Source organism: Tursiops truncatus, chromosome 10 (genome assembly GCF_011762595.2).
Source record: "Tursiops truncatus isolate mTurTru1 chromosome 10, mTurTru1.mat.Y, whole genome shotgun sequence".
Lineage (NCBI taxonomy): Eukaryota > Metazoa > Chordata > Mammalia > Artiodactyla > Delphinidae > Tursiops > Tursiops truncatus.
The window spans coordinates 26,989,519-27,004,682 of NC_047043.1; the positions used below are offsets into that span (position 1 = coordinate 26,989,519).

Below are 15,164 nucleotides of genomic sequence, written 5' to 3' on the forward strand. Positions count from 1 at the left end.
GGCAGCTTGGGTATGCCCGCAGCCTTTCCAGGGTCCCGGGGAAACGGAAAGTAATAAGAGACGAGAATCTAAGAACCCTTGGCCTGTGTGCCCTGGGAGGGTAGGTCGGGGCTGTCTGGGTCCCCGCTGGGCCCCGAGGTGGGCGCAGGGCACACAGTAGGGCTCACCAATTGGTCCCGGAAAAAACGCGAGAATCGATGTGCCACGCCCTCCGGGCGGAAACAGACCCAACATTGCCGAGGCGTCCCGCTGCTTCCGGGAGCTCAACCTGCGGACAGGGGGGGCCTGAAAAGGGTCGGACCCGCTTGCCTAGCGCCGTCTCCGGGGTCCTCGCAGTTCAGAAGACCGACTGAGGTGAGTCAGACGCGTTTCGGTCCAGGCCAGTAGCTTCAAAGCACCCTCTATCCCTGCGCCTTCCACCCTTTTGGCTCCGAGGCCATGTTTGTTCAAGATTCCACCCGCGAGGCCTCCCCTCTTCTCCATCCTCGACTCCTGCTACCTTTTGGAACCCTCGGCGCTCCCCCTGGACACGTCCTCCTGCCCAGTGACCGTCCCCCTCTCAGGGCGCGGAGACCCCTCCCCACCCTGGCCGGGCGCCGGGGATCTGGTAGCGAATCCCTTTAGCTTTTCCCTCTAACCTGGAGCATACCTTCATGAGCTGGTGCACGGCCCTTTCCAGATTCTTGGACAGCGATACCGTAGAAATGAATATCGCTTCCTCAAGACTCTTAGACAAGCAAAACTTTTTATTAGAAGAGATAGAATGTGCACAACGGAGAAAGCAGGGGGGGAAAAGGGCCAGCTCCCCAGGGCAAGTTGCGTTTAAAACAGAAGACAGGTGTGTCTCATAATCACTGATAATTTCTTTAATCAGCAGCAGGGGGCTCCAGGGTGGCTGTCAGGAATGGGAAGTGCTTCTCTGAAAGGAAAGAAATGCAGGAGAATTTCCTGCAAGAAAGCACAGGAACGGATAAGGTGCAAATGTATAGTTGAGCTTTTTGTGTTATGGCAGCTAGGTGTACTCGTCAGTGTAAAGGAGATAAAGTTAATCTTTTAAGCCTGTTTTTTCCCCCCTTCTGGGACTCAGGCCCGCAGGGCCCTTGTTCTTTGGCTTCCAAGGCCTGTTTTGCCCAAGGCGTTCCCTGGTCCTTTTCCAAAATGGCTGTGCTCTTGTCTTCCTGTCTCAGATGCAGTCAGGGGACTCCAGCAGAGCCTGGGAACGAAACCCTCAACCCCACCCTGGGGACTAGGGCTGGGGAGGGAGCGGTGCCAGTGTGTTGAGGTCACTGTCTGGGGGCCTCTAGTTCTAAGATTCTGATTGCAATATGAAAATACATTTCCTTTTTCTTCTTTTCATTCTGTTGATCAAGTGGCTTCTCTAGGCATGTGTTTTTTTAATTTATTTATTTTGAAGTATAGTTGATATACAGTGTACAATGTTGTGTACAGCTGGTGTACAGTGTGTATATATATTTTTTTCAGATTTTTTCTGTTATAGGTTATTACAAGATACTGAATATCTGCGTTATATAGTAGGTCCTTGTTTATTCGCTTTATATCGATATGTAGTACTGTGTGTATGTTAATCCCAAACTCCTAATTTATCCACCCCCCCGTTCCCTTTGGTAACCATAAGTTTGTTTTCTACGTCTTTGAGTCTATTTCTGTTTTGTAAATAAGTTCATTTGTATGATTTTTTTTAGATTCCACATATAAGTGATATCATTAGATATTTGTCTGACTTACTTCACTTAGTATGACCTCTAGGTTCATCCATGTTGCTGCAAATGGCATTATTTCATTCCTTTTTGTGGCTAAGTAATATTCCATTGCATATACATATATATATCTCTCCTCTCTAGGTTTTTTTGGTTGTGTATCAGCTCAGCCTCTGTGAATCATGTCCAGTTGTGGAAAGAGCATGGACTTGGGCATTAGATTGACCCAAGTTCTAGTTCAGCCTTTTTCCAGATGTTGGATTGTGGGCAACTTCATCTGCTTGTCCTGCTGGGCCTCAGTTTTCTGTCACCCTCCTTGAATGTTTTGTATATGAATATATGTCTCAGACAGAGTAAACACTGAAGAATGTTAGTTTTACTTCCCTCAGGGAGGGAGAAAAATGTGTGGGTTATCCAAGAAGACAATGACACAATTTTTCACTCAGTTAAGACTGGAAGGGAAAAAAATATCAGATTTTCTACTTTACTTTGACTACTAAAGATATCAGAGGACACTAGTACATAGGATATGTTATTTATTTAGTCTGTTTCCAAGGTGTGGATTTGTGATATATAGAAATCTACAACAGTAAAGCCAAAGTAAGTTCTAAAAATGGATTTGATTTGCGTCACCTTGTCAGCTTAGAAACAATATTATGAATACAAGTGACAAAGTCCTAAGGAAAGGCAAGAGCATGCCACTTTGCTGGCTTTCACAAAACTTAATTTTCCATGCAATCTCTAGTGCATTAAAAAAATGAAATGTAACATCAGTGTTGAAGGGTGTCTCCAGATGGCCTTTTATTAGCTGCTGAGAAGGCTGCTGTTATTCTCCATCAACTGTACACATCGCAACAACAATTCTCACCTTTATATGCAATAAGCTGTCACTGTTGCATGAGATACTAAATGACTCTTGGAGGACTGGTCCCTGAAATATTTTTTGAAAGGCCATGTGCAGGCGGAGTTCACATGACCACAAATCTGAATTTGTTCTGTTTACTTGAAGGTCAGACAGTGTTGGTTTGCAGCCTTGGGAGCTCGGTGGGTGAAATCTGAAATTGGCCTCCATACGTGGAGGGCAAAGAGAGAACGAGGAGATAGGTAGATCGCTCCAGATTGGCAGGTGATAAGTTTTAATAGGCAAGGGAGCTTACACCTGAGGCTTGTCTTGGATGAGTGTAAGCTGAGTAGATCTCCACACCCATCCATCAGAATCTTAAGAGTTTATGTAGAGGCCTTGACTGGGTTCAGTCACGTATTCAGTCCAGATGGTCTCAACAAAACAGTGCTCTCTCAAGAATTGTCCTTGAAATGTCTTCGGCTATGGGAAAAGTGGGTGGGACGTACATTCCAAGGAAAGGGAAGCGGGTGAGGCACCTCCGATTGCCTGGGTTCAGCTCTTGGGTCAGCTGGTGGTCATGTCCTCTTAATGACCTCTCCCAGCAGACAATGCCAGTGAATACTTTTTGCTTGTTTTTTGTACTTTTAATAATTTCTGTTTTCTACCTCTCTTATGAGAGTTCCATTGAATGGAATAATCTCTGAAAAATTTTAAAGTGGAAAAAATTAATTATTATTTGAGACTTTATTCAACTGAGCACATCCCATCAGCTCAAGACTAGAAGTTCCTTTGTAAGGCCAGGTCACCTTAGTTTTTTAAAGAATACTGAGGGTAGGGAAAATGTTTAACTCCACTTTACATTAGCGTACAGAAAATTTTTGTCTACTTTCTGAGCTTCCTGCTGCTTTCCAGCACCTCTCCCTGTTTCTAATTGCATCATTTTCATAAGGATCTGCATAGAGCAAATTCATTCCAAGTTCCCTACTGGTACAGATTTAAGAAAAAAAAAACCTAGAAAGATGTAGAAAAGGTAGGGCTAAATAACTGTGTTTTAGGCGAAATTTTGGATGGAACCTAGGTTTTTTTTTTTTTTTTTTTTTTGCGGTACGTGGGCCCTCACTGTTGTGGCCTCTACCCTTGTGGAGCACAGGCTCCGGACGTGCAGGCTCAGCGGCCATGGCTCACGGGCCCGGGATCTTCCCGGACCGGGGCACGAACTCGTGTCCCCTGCATCGGCAGGCGGACTGTCAACCACTGCGCCACTGCAGGGGACACGAGTTCGTGCCCCGGTCCGGGAGTATCCCACATGCCGCGGAGCGGCTGGGCCCGTGAGCCATGGCTCCTGAGCCTGTGCGTCCGGAGCCTGTGCTCTGCAGCGGGAGAGGCCACAACAGTGAGAGGCCCGCATACCGCAAAAAAAAAAAAAAAAAAAAAAAAAGAAAAAGAATATGGCACCCTGGCCAACATTCATCCTGGCTGGTTGGTGTTCATGTCAAATGATCTGGGAACCAAAAATAGTTGCGTAGGAAGAAAATAAACTCATTAACAATGAACATCACATGTGGAGGGAGAAGAGCGCTGAATAAAAGACTGTGGTGTCCTACTCTCTAAAATCTGCCTACATTCTTTTTGCTTCCCTCAACTATTCATGAGATATTGAGTTACATGTTTCTGTCAGAGCATTTACTAATTGGGACTACATTAGACTCTGCTGTTAGAGCACAGACTAAGTCTAATTCACATTGATTTTCTCCACAGTCTAAACTTTGCACAAACAGTAAGTGCCCAATAAATACTGTAGAATTAAACTTCTCAGTAGGGCTTGCATTCATGACCCCTGTCTTAGATTTACCTATTCACTGGGTATTCATTTTTTCTTGTCTGCTCATTTCCTCTTCTCCTAGACTATTGGCTGATTTTTGGTGGCGATCTGCCTACCTAGTTCCAATTCCAGTTGATCCCTGTGATTTCTAAGTTTGTTTACTAGTAGACTTACAAGGTTGAAGAAGCTTAATTTGTACTATATTACTAGTCTTTTTCCATACTGAGATTTAATTTCCTCCTTAAAAATATGGAAAGGGTAATTTAATCTATTTTGCAGGGCAGTGTGAAGATTAACTGAGGTAATTTATTCAAAAGGACTTTGTGAACTGTCAATCACCATACAAAATGATGTTATTATTAATTGTAAGCTCTTTGAGAGTAAAGTGTACCTGGTACTGTGGCGGGTTGTGTTGACTGCTGAAGCATCCTACAAGTGCCTTTGTGTTTCCTTGCTGGCAGAATCCTCCTCCTACCGTAGAGGCTGAAGATGCCTAAATACTCCCTTGGCTGCATTCTCCAGCAGCTAAGACTTGGGCAGGGGACCCAATTCTAGCCAATAAGACCTAAATGAAAATCAGCTCTGTGGTTTCTGGGAAATATTTAACTCTCTTATTTGAAAAATGCATGAAAATAAAATATCCTGTCTTCTGCCTCTCTGTGGTTGTCTAGAACTCTGATGGCGCTCATGCCACTCCAAGGAGAAGAGCCAAAAGGGAGAGTCAGTAATTTAAGAGTGGCAGAGTGGAAAGCTGTATGGAACATGGGCCTCTGATTCTATTGAGTCACTACTGAATGGAATATATAAATATATAAATGGAATATTTATAAATGGAATATTTCCTGCCATATCAATAAACAAAGGATGTCACAGTCACCAATGATTGCAGCCCTCCAACATGGGCTGGTGAGCCCCGAGGAAACTCAGGATGTGAAAACACAGGCTCCTGGCCCCAGATAGCTGAGGTGCATATCACAGGAGTGATTTCAGTGAGCCCAGACTCTTGCATCTTTCCATACATAGAAAAGCTCTAAATTCCTTAACTTGAGATGTCTGGTTTTCTTTATTTAACAGTAATCTTTTGACTTCCCAATTACCTGCTCTTTGTTGAAAAACCTCCTATATAACCCGGCTCTTCCCCTCCCCTCCTCAAAGGAGCAGTTTCTCAGAGTTATCTGAAATGCTGTGTCTTGGGCTGCAGTCCTCATTTAGTCCCAGATAAAACTTAACTCGCAACTCTCACATTGTGCATACATTTTTTTAAGTCAACACTACACAGACCCTGGAACTGCCTGGACTCCAGAATTTTTGTTACGGGGGAAAATAACTGTTCTTACCAATTAAACCAGTTTTAGCTGTGTATTCAGTTGCTTGCACTGAACGCATTCCAGCTAATATATATTTCTAATATATCCTTCACAATGTCAAGACCAAGCTTGTGTTCTTTTTTTAAAACAATTTTTTTTATTGAGGTGTAATTGGTATACAATGTTATATAAATTTCAGGTGTACAACATAGTGATTCACAGTTTTTAAAGGTTATACTCCATTTATAGCTATTATAAAATATTGGCTATATTCCCTGTGCTGTATAATATATCCTTGGTGGCTTACTTTATACACAGTAGTTTGTACCTCTGAATCCTCTATCCCTATCTTGCCCTTCCAGCTCCCCCCTGGTAACCACTAGTTTGTCCTCTATATCCGTGTAAGTTTAGGTTCTTAAATACTCCCTGTTTGATTATATTTCTCTTCATCACATGTTTGTGTAAAATGGGTACTCATGGTCCCAGGCTCCTTGCAAAGGCAAAGAAATTGCACCCTAAGAAAACAAAGACAGATTGTTCAGATTATACGACCTTGTCCTTAGCAGGACTCCACAGGCCCAAGGCCTGAAATAAACTTGACTTAAATTGAAAACAGACATGCTGTAGGCAAGATACAAAGATTCACTGGGAAATGGAGACCATGATTGAGGACAGTGCTTCCAGCTGACTCTGCAGACTGGAAATGCAGAGCTTCACAGCCTCTTACTTAAACAGCCCCACACTTGCTTCATTGTGGTTAGTGCTGTTTCTTCTCCACTTCTCCCTACTCCTCTTTCTCATCCCTGGGGTGAAATTTGTGTGATTTAGTGGGCCCTATAACAGTTTAAATTCAGAAAGACTGGTCACAGATATGCTCAGAAACACTCAAAATCGTGTGTATGCTTTCTAAGGGAACGGCCCTTAGAAAATCCCAAGGCTATCATTGAAAATCTGTATCATCTAAAATAATCCATCTAACATTGTTTGTCAGGCTATGACCATAATATAGATGGTATCGGACGCATTTTACCAGTTGGATAGTCTTCATTGTTAAAGCTTTGCTTTCTAATTTGATCCTAGCCAGCCATTAACTCTCGGCATGAAGAGAAAATATTGCTTGAAAGACTGAGAAATGCCCTCATCAGGTGATTGTGTTGGGCTGCTTGTGTTGAGAGCCCACTGGTCATTAGTGGCTACAACAGTTTTATGATCTATTAGTTTGCTTGGTGGTGGCATGATGACCCTAACACTGACCACAATGAGGCTCTGTTTCCCATCACAGCTGGAGACCTGTGGAGCCTCCTTTTAGATGTGAGGACACAGCTCCTAACATTGAGAGTTCCCCAGAGTGACAGATGGAGTTTCAGTCATCCAAGGGCCCAGTCTTCCTTCTCTCATAACTGATATTGCTGCCAAATTCAGCAGTTTTATCGGCTGCTGTGAAGACTCTTAATTATCAAAGCCAGTCGTACTGTTCAATGAGGCAGAAAGAGGACACAGATGTGAGCAGAAAGGCATAAAACCAGGGAACACAGATGAGAGTGAGAAAATTCAAATCAGTGATGGAAACCCTGTCTGGAAAAACTCCCTGAGTCTAAAAGTGTCCACAACAGAGAAGTCTCCAGTGCACAGGGCTAGGTGGTGAGAGAGCTGTTAAGAATGCCCACCCAGGGTGAACTTGGATTTGGATAATGGCAAGACTGACACCAAGGAGGATTATTGGCAGTGGGTCTCCAGCAGCGTTAGCCTCTTAGGCACCTGTGGTCATTTTAGCTCATCTGCAACGGGTGAAGAGAGCAGGTTGAGCTGCTTCAATGTTAAATGTGTCTCAATTGGAAGAAGTGCAATATCAGAAATGGCCAGGAGAGGTCAGCATTCAGGAAGCTATGGGAGGACTTGGCTGTTTGGGGAAGCTGTGAGAGCCACAAGCAATCCAAAAGTGATGGGAACCTCTGACACAGAAAGGAAAGGTGTGGCTTTCTCAGGGACTTGAGCACGCAATAGGTTTTTGGTGAGTATAGCATGGTAGGATTGCATGGGCCCAGTCTTTTCAAGGCCCAAGACTAGAGCTATTTATTGTCTTTATAATTGCTTATCTTCTGCTATTTCTCCTCAAATACACAATATACTCTTTTCTTTCCTTATCTTTCTGTTATTAATGCTTAGCACTTTTTATAATACTTATGTCTGTCTAATACATGTACACACATATATAAGACAGAACATATGTCTGCAAATTGGATTTGTTTCTGAGTGTTTATCCTAAAATTTGCAACTAATATTGTCATGTCATTAAATACTTTTGAAAGCATAACTGTTAATGACTGTTTTCTATTCCATTGACTGCATATAAGTAATTCATGTAACTATTTCTTTATTGCTGAGTTTTTAGTGTTCTTTAGTGTGGGGGTCTACTTAAGCTCAATGCCATCCTCCTTAGGGAGAGGCCAGCTAACATGCTTTTTGTGCTTTGAGGACAGAAAATTAAGGAAGCAGCTTATTATAGTAGAAATTACTCGGGATTTAGACTCAGCAGATCTATATTTCCATCTGAGGTCTACCCTCTCTTAGACAATCATGTAACCTCTTTTAACTTTAGTTTTATCACCTATAAAAATAGGATTAATCATATATGCTTTACGAGGTTATTCTTATTAAGTTAGAATGTTTTTGTGAAAATGAGTTAAACATTGGGAAAACAATGGCACTTAGGGCTAAAACTATGTATATATTTTAGGAATTATAAGGGCTTTTCCTTTCTAAGTGAAATCTTTAGGAGAGGAGGAAAACTAAGCAGCAATAATACCCATACCAGTCAGGGTTCTTGGTTACAAAAAAATAGAAACCAATTCTGGCTAAATGGAATTTATTGAAAGGGTAATACACAGATCTCTGAATTTAAGGGAGGGCCGAAGAAATAGACTAAGAAAACTGACCAAAATTTGAAGTCATGTCACAACCAAAATTTCATCCTGGAAATAGGAGCATCCCTTTCTACATTATCACTGGACTGGCCTCCAGGAAGTCAGTCCCTGTTGTCAGAAGCATCTTCATCCTTAGATGCTCTGCTAGTGCTTAACTCTTAATTTCACCACAGCTGCTCTGAGTAAACAGATTCTTTTTTAAAATTTTTTTAGACAAATGAAAACATGTTTTATTTAGAAGAAAGAAAGTCTGTACACTGTGTACACATAAAAATATACAAAACCAAATTAGAAAATATCAAAGTATTAAAATGTGTACAAACACTTTTAAAAGGTGACTCCTGGAAAACCTCAAGCCTTAATTCGTTTGAAGAGTACACATTTCAATTTTAAAAATTATCATACAAAAAAATTCCCAAAGCTGTTAAAAAAGTTCACTGGTTTCCACCGGAAAAACTTCATAAGGATTTTATCTAGAGTAAAACAGGGGATGTGTGGTATCATAAATGTTAGGTTTTAACACATTCCTTCTTTAATCGCTTTCAACGTTTCTATAGTTTTTATAGTGTATGTTCTATCCCTCTTCTGTTAAATTTATTACAAATTTGATCTTTAGGATGCTATTTTAAATGAGTTTTTCAAAATTTCATTTTCAGATAGCTCACTGGTAACGTATAGAAACACAGTTGGTTTTTGTATATTGATCTTCTACCTTGCAAATTTGCTGAATGCATTTTATTCAGTTAGCTTTTTAGTGGATTCTTTAGGATTTTCTATATGCAATATCATGTTATCTGAAAATGGAATAGTTTTACTTGTTTGTTTCCAATCTAGTTGCCTTTTATTTCATTTTCTTGCCTAATCACCATGGCTAGAACCTCAGTACGATGTTGAATAGAAGTGGCAAGGGTGCATATCCTCATCTTGTTCCTGATCCTTAGGGGAAAAACATTAAGTCTTTCACTATTAAGTATGATATTAGGTCAGTTTTCCATGGTGCCATTTATCAGCTTGAGAAAGTTTCCTTCTATTCCTAGTTTGTTGAGTTTTTTGGTTTTTGTTTTTTTGTCATGAAGTGGTATTGGATTTTGTGCAGTGCTTTTATTTTGCACCTGTTGGGATGATCATGTGGCTTTTGTCCTTTATTCTACTGATATGGTGTATTACATTGGTTGATTTTCAGACGTTAGACTACTTGGTCATGTCGTACAATTCTTATAGATTCTGCTTTCTAGTTTTTTATTGAGGTCTTAATTTCCTCTGAAATTTTTTGTATTATTTTCTCAAGGTTCAAAAATTCAGTTGGGACGTCTGCTGGCTAATGTTATGTCTGACAGCCATGCCCCAACTGCCAGAGGGCTGGGAAGGACACTTTTTTTCCTTTTCTTTTTAGGTAGTAGGAGATGGAACCCCACCTCTACTCCCTCAAACAGAAAAAAATGTTTGCATACTAGACATCCCAGAATGACAAATATTCATTTTAACGTTCCATACAAACAGCCACATTTTGGAAGGCATTATTTTGTGTTGTGTATTCATATTCATATTTATAAGCATATATAGAATTATACCGTGAAAGGGGCAAGTTTTTTTGATTTCATAAGGTGAACTGAATCACACCCTGTTTTGCATTTTAACTTTGATGCGCAGCCTCTTTGGTGCCTCTGGGGTAACAATGTAGGCAGAGGAGAGGTTTACTACCTAAATTACAGGACGCCAGTGTTAGTGCTGAGGGTGACTTTTGGTGGCATGAATATGAATATATTTCAAGTGCTAAAGAGTTTCTCTTTCTACTTTTCAAAGCCATTGCCTGCTGCTGGTTGAGGATAGTAACAGTCCATCTCAGAAAAGTCGGAGGTCCCCTTTTATCCTCACTGAGTTCCAGACTTCTGTATTAATTCTTCCTCTTTAGAGCACCCTTGCCCTCGCAACACACATACCCACGTGGACTGGGAAAGCGAGTGTGGAGACCGTCCCCAGCTCCAGGGTGGGATTTGGAAGGTGAGTGAGAGGGAGGTACACATCTAAGCTCTTCTAGCACAGGGAGAAATCAGCAATCGAGGTGTTCAGTGCATGCTTGTGAATGGATTACCTTAAGCTCCATGATTTAGCCCAGTGAAGCCTTCCCAGAACACTAGGGAGAGAGCTGGACATCTCATATTGTGCTGATCGAATTCGCTTTTGAGTTTAGGTCACGAAACCCTGGCCCCAGGGCTGAGGAGCTCTCCTCTGTTACCTTTCAGGTTATGCTCTACTGAGGGCAAGGTGCTGCTGATAATTGGACGCATTGGTCTTTTGGTGACAGGATGATACTACTTAACATCCAGGCTGTCTCCCAGTGTTGCTGTTCAGAATGAATGAGCTCATTCTGTGATTCCAGAGGAATGCAGGATAATTGTCCTCTCACATTTTAAATCAAACCCTGCCTTTTTTTTTCTTGGAAATTTAAAATGGTTGGATACGTGTTTATTTGAGAGAGGAAATGCTTCTGAATCTTGCTGGACGGGCATTAAATGAGGATTCCATTATTAAGATGGAGCAGGGGGATCCTGAACTGAACCAGGAAGCTGCTAGTGAGAGCTGGGTGATGCTGATCAACACACCCTCTGAGGCTAAATGCTGCACTTATGGGCACCATCACATTATTAAGTGAAGAACAGGGAAGTGGGAGACTGGGGCGGGGGAACCTCCTAAGGTTATTTACAGTTTTTTTTTTTTTTTTTTTTTTACAAACAGAGCCAAGTTCATGTTGAGGCCAATAGGAGAAGCCTATTTATGGAATGGGATTTGAAAAAAGAGAAAAATGGTCTCTGAACTCCATGAAACCCCATTAGCTTATCAGGCATAACTCTTCAGTGATGCTCTTTTCAGTTCAAATATTCCTGGGAAAGGAAGCATGTGAAACCATAGTTGGCTTTTCTCCACTTATCTTGAGACACTTACTTTTTTCCCGCCTCATTTATTTAAGACACTATTATTTGGTATCTACCGCATAGGATTTTCTTGGGTGTGTGTGTGTGTGTGTGTGTGTGTGTGTGTGTGTGTGTGTGTGTGTGAGAGAGAGAGAGAGAGAGAGAGAGAGAGAGAGAAGGTGGCTGGGGGGGGATACATAGAGAAATTATAGAATTTTTCCTCTTTAGAGCTTACAGCCTAGTTAAAAAAATAACGCATGTGAATAAATAACTTTAATATAACACACACAGTGACATATACCTTGAACAAAGTAAAGGTGGATTTCAGGAAGGAGAAAATGTCCTTTATTCTTTTATCCATTTACTAATCTTAAAGTTTTATCCAGTCGATGTGTCTTGAGCCATACTCTGTGCCAGGCACTATGCTAGGCACATGTGAAAAAAATAAGGACAGTCTTTTTCTTCATGGAGCCTAAAGTTCAGCTAGAGGACAGAATTTAGAGACATAAGCCCATCACTGCACACATAGTTACACTTCGTGTGTCAACTCTAGCCAAATAAAACAGACTGCAACAAATAGGGTAGGTACTAAGGTAGTCTTATTTAATTTGGGATGTTGGGAAAGGCCTCCCTGTCAAAGGGACATGTAAGTGAAGATCCAAAATTGAGGAGGAGTTAGTTGGCCAAGGATCAGGAGAAGAGTGGAGACAGCAGGACTTCCTAAAGCTCAGAGTGGAGGAGAAAACAAAAAGAGACAAACAACTCCCGTGGCACCTTGGAAACTTGAAACTGGAAAGTTGGCTGGTGGAGTATAGGAGAGATGAAAGTAAGATGAAGCACAGGATAGGGCGAGTACTGATGGGCTGAGCAAGATATAATAGAATGTTGTGGAAAGTGATCGACAGGAGGAACCCTGCCCTTAATGGCAGTGTGGTAAAAGCATGAGCTTAAAAATGGAGATGATGTTCCTAAGAGACTTTCATGAGGGCTTAATTAATTAAAGAGGGTCAAGTACCTACCAAGTGTCTCGGTGCATAGTAGCTGCTCAACAAATCTCAGCTCTCTTTCTTTCTCCCTTCCAATTACCTTCACTCCCTTGTTCTCATTTTTCTTTCTGGAGAAAAGAGGTATAGCCAGATGGCTTAGTGGGCATCAGATGTTGTTGGTCACCTAGAGACAGAGAGGTAAACAGAAGTGGGAGCCTGGAGTTTTTTGGGGGCTGTATAAAGTAGACCCCCTAGAATGGAGCCAAATCTGAACAAAGAGAACAAAGTGGTGGATTCTCGAGATGTCCTTTGAATTCTAGATCAAGCTGGTGCCTGAAGTCAGATATCAGACTTGGGCAAGTGAACCGCCCTTTTTGTTTGTTTGCTTAAAGGCTGTCACATTCGTTCATTCATACCTGAAAGATTCCTAAATGATAACAGGCCCCAAATTTGTCCATAACAGGAGGATGAATTATGGGGAAAAGGAGAAAAAAAAATCACCATGAAGGTCACCATAACTGAAATGAATGCCTGGCATGTGCAACACATTCTTCTGTGGAAACTGCTGAGACAAGGCTAGAACACTCTAACACCTGTATGTGCTTTGCACGTCATGTCCCCTCACCCATGGGGGAAGAAAAGAAGATTGATGAAACCAATTCAGTAGGAGCTCAAGAAGCTCGAATACCAGGTATTGGTACAGAGGGACTGCTGCTCGGATTCCATAAGAAAAAAATACACCCACGAGTTACCATATGTTACAAAGCTACTGGAGCAGAAGTGTTCTCCAGGTTACATATATAAGCATCCCTGAGGTGGCTGCAGATATTTTGGGAATAAAAACCCTAAAAGGGGAAAGAATATATATTTGTTAGCAGGGTGGGCATTGGTATTTTTCCCTGAGAGGGCCTGGGATAGTGCAGTCTGGGGCATAATCACGGCGGGTTCCCCAGATACACTCCGTGTTTCATCATTTTCATGCTTCAGAGCATTCAGTCTCCAGAGAAGAAAGACAGTGCATCCTCAGTGTTGAAATGTCATTTTCAATCAATGTCAGGAATGCTCTTTGGAGATATTAAATTTGTAAGTCTATCAAGGGATTGGATATTTATTTGAGCCCACTGTTGTTGCCAACTCAGGAACTTGAGTTTTATGTTGTGTTCTGCCTTTAATTAGCTGGTCATCTGGGCTCCCTGGGTCCTCCTTTGTCACTAACTATAGATGCTTGGATAAATTTTTAAACCTCCTTGGTTTACTTTTATGCAAAGTGTAATAAATAATATATCACAACAGCAAGATCCTTTCTGACCCACCTCCTAGAGAAATGGAAATAAAAACAAAAATAAATGGGACCTAATGAAACTTAAAAGCTTTTGCACAGCAAAGGAAACCATAAAAAGATGAAAAGACAACCCTCAGAATGGGAGAAAATATTTGCAAATGAAGCAACTGACCAAGGATTAATCTCCAAAATTTACAAGCAGCTCATGCAGCTCAATATCAAAAAAAAAAAACAAACAACCCAATCCAAAAATGGGCAGAAGACCTAAACAGACATTTCTCCAAAGAAGATATACAGATTGCCAACAAACACATTAAAGAATGCTCAACATCACTAATCATTAGAGAAATGCAAATCAAAACTACAGTGAGATATCATCTCACAGCAGTCAGAATGGCCATCATCAAAAAACCTACAAACAAGAAATGCTGGAGAGGGTGTGGAGAAAAGGGAACCCTCTTGCACTGTTGGTGGGAATGTAAATTGATACAGCCACTGTGGAGAACAGTATGGAGGTTCCTTAAAAAACTAAAAGTAGAACTACCATACGACCCAGCAATCCCACTACTGGGCATATACCCTGAGAAAACCATAATTCAGAAAGAGTCATGTACCAAAATGTTCACTGCAGCACTATTTACAATAGCCAGGACATGGAAGCAACCTAAGTGTCCATTAACAGATGAATGGATAAAGAAGATGTGGCACGTATATACAATGGAATATTACTCAGCCATAAAAAGAAACGAAATTGGGGCTTCCCTGGTGGCGCAGTGGTTGAGGGGCCGCCTGCCGATGCAGGGGACGCGGGTTCGTGCCCCGGTCCGGGAGGATCCCACATGCCGCGGAGCGGCTGGGCCCGTGAGCCATGGCCGCTGAGCCTGCGCGTCCGGAGCCTGTGCTCCGCAACGGGAGAAGCCGCAACAGTGAGAGGCCCGCGTACCGCAAAAAAAAAAAAAAAAAAAAAAAGAAACGAAATTGAGTTACTTGTAGTGAGGTGGGTGGACCTAGAGTCTGTCATACAGAGTGAAGTAAGTTAGAAAGAGAAAAATAAATACCGTATGCTAACACATATATATGGAATCTAAAAAAAAAAAATGGTCATGAAGAACCTAGGGGCAAGATGGGAATAAAAACACAGACCCACTAGAGAATGGACTTGAGGATATGGGGAGGGGGAAGGATAAGTTGGGGCAAAGTGAGAGAGTGGCATGGACATATATACACTACCAAATGTAAAATAGATAGCTAGTGGGAAGCAGCTGCATAGCACAGGGAGATCAGCTTTGTGCTTTGTGTCCACTTAGAGGGGTAGGATAGGGAGGGTGGGAGGGAGACACAAGAGGGAGGTGATATGGGGATATATGTA

General features: G+C 41.8%; 1 long non-coding RNA gene across 1 annotated transcript in view; it reads left to right on the plus strand.

Annotated features, from left to right (window-relative positions):
- The first annotated feature begins 246 nt into the window (after positions 1 to 246).
- The window catches only part of LOC109552527 (uncharacterized), a 366,036-nt gene continuing 351,118 nt past the window's right edge, over positions 247 to 15,164 (plus strand). Inside the window, exon 1 of the long non-coding RNA XR_012334430.1 lies at positions 247 to 354. This is a non-coding gene — a long non-coding RNA (uncharacterized lncRNA). The remainder of the gene's footprint in view (positions 355 to 15,164) is intronic.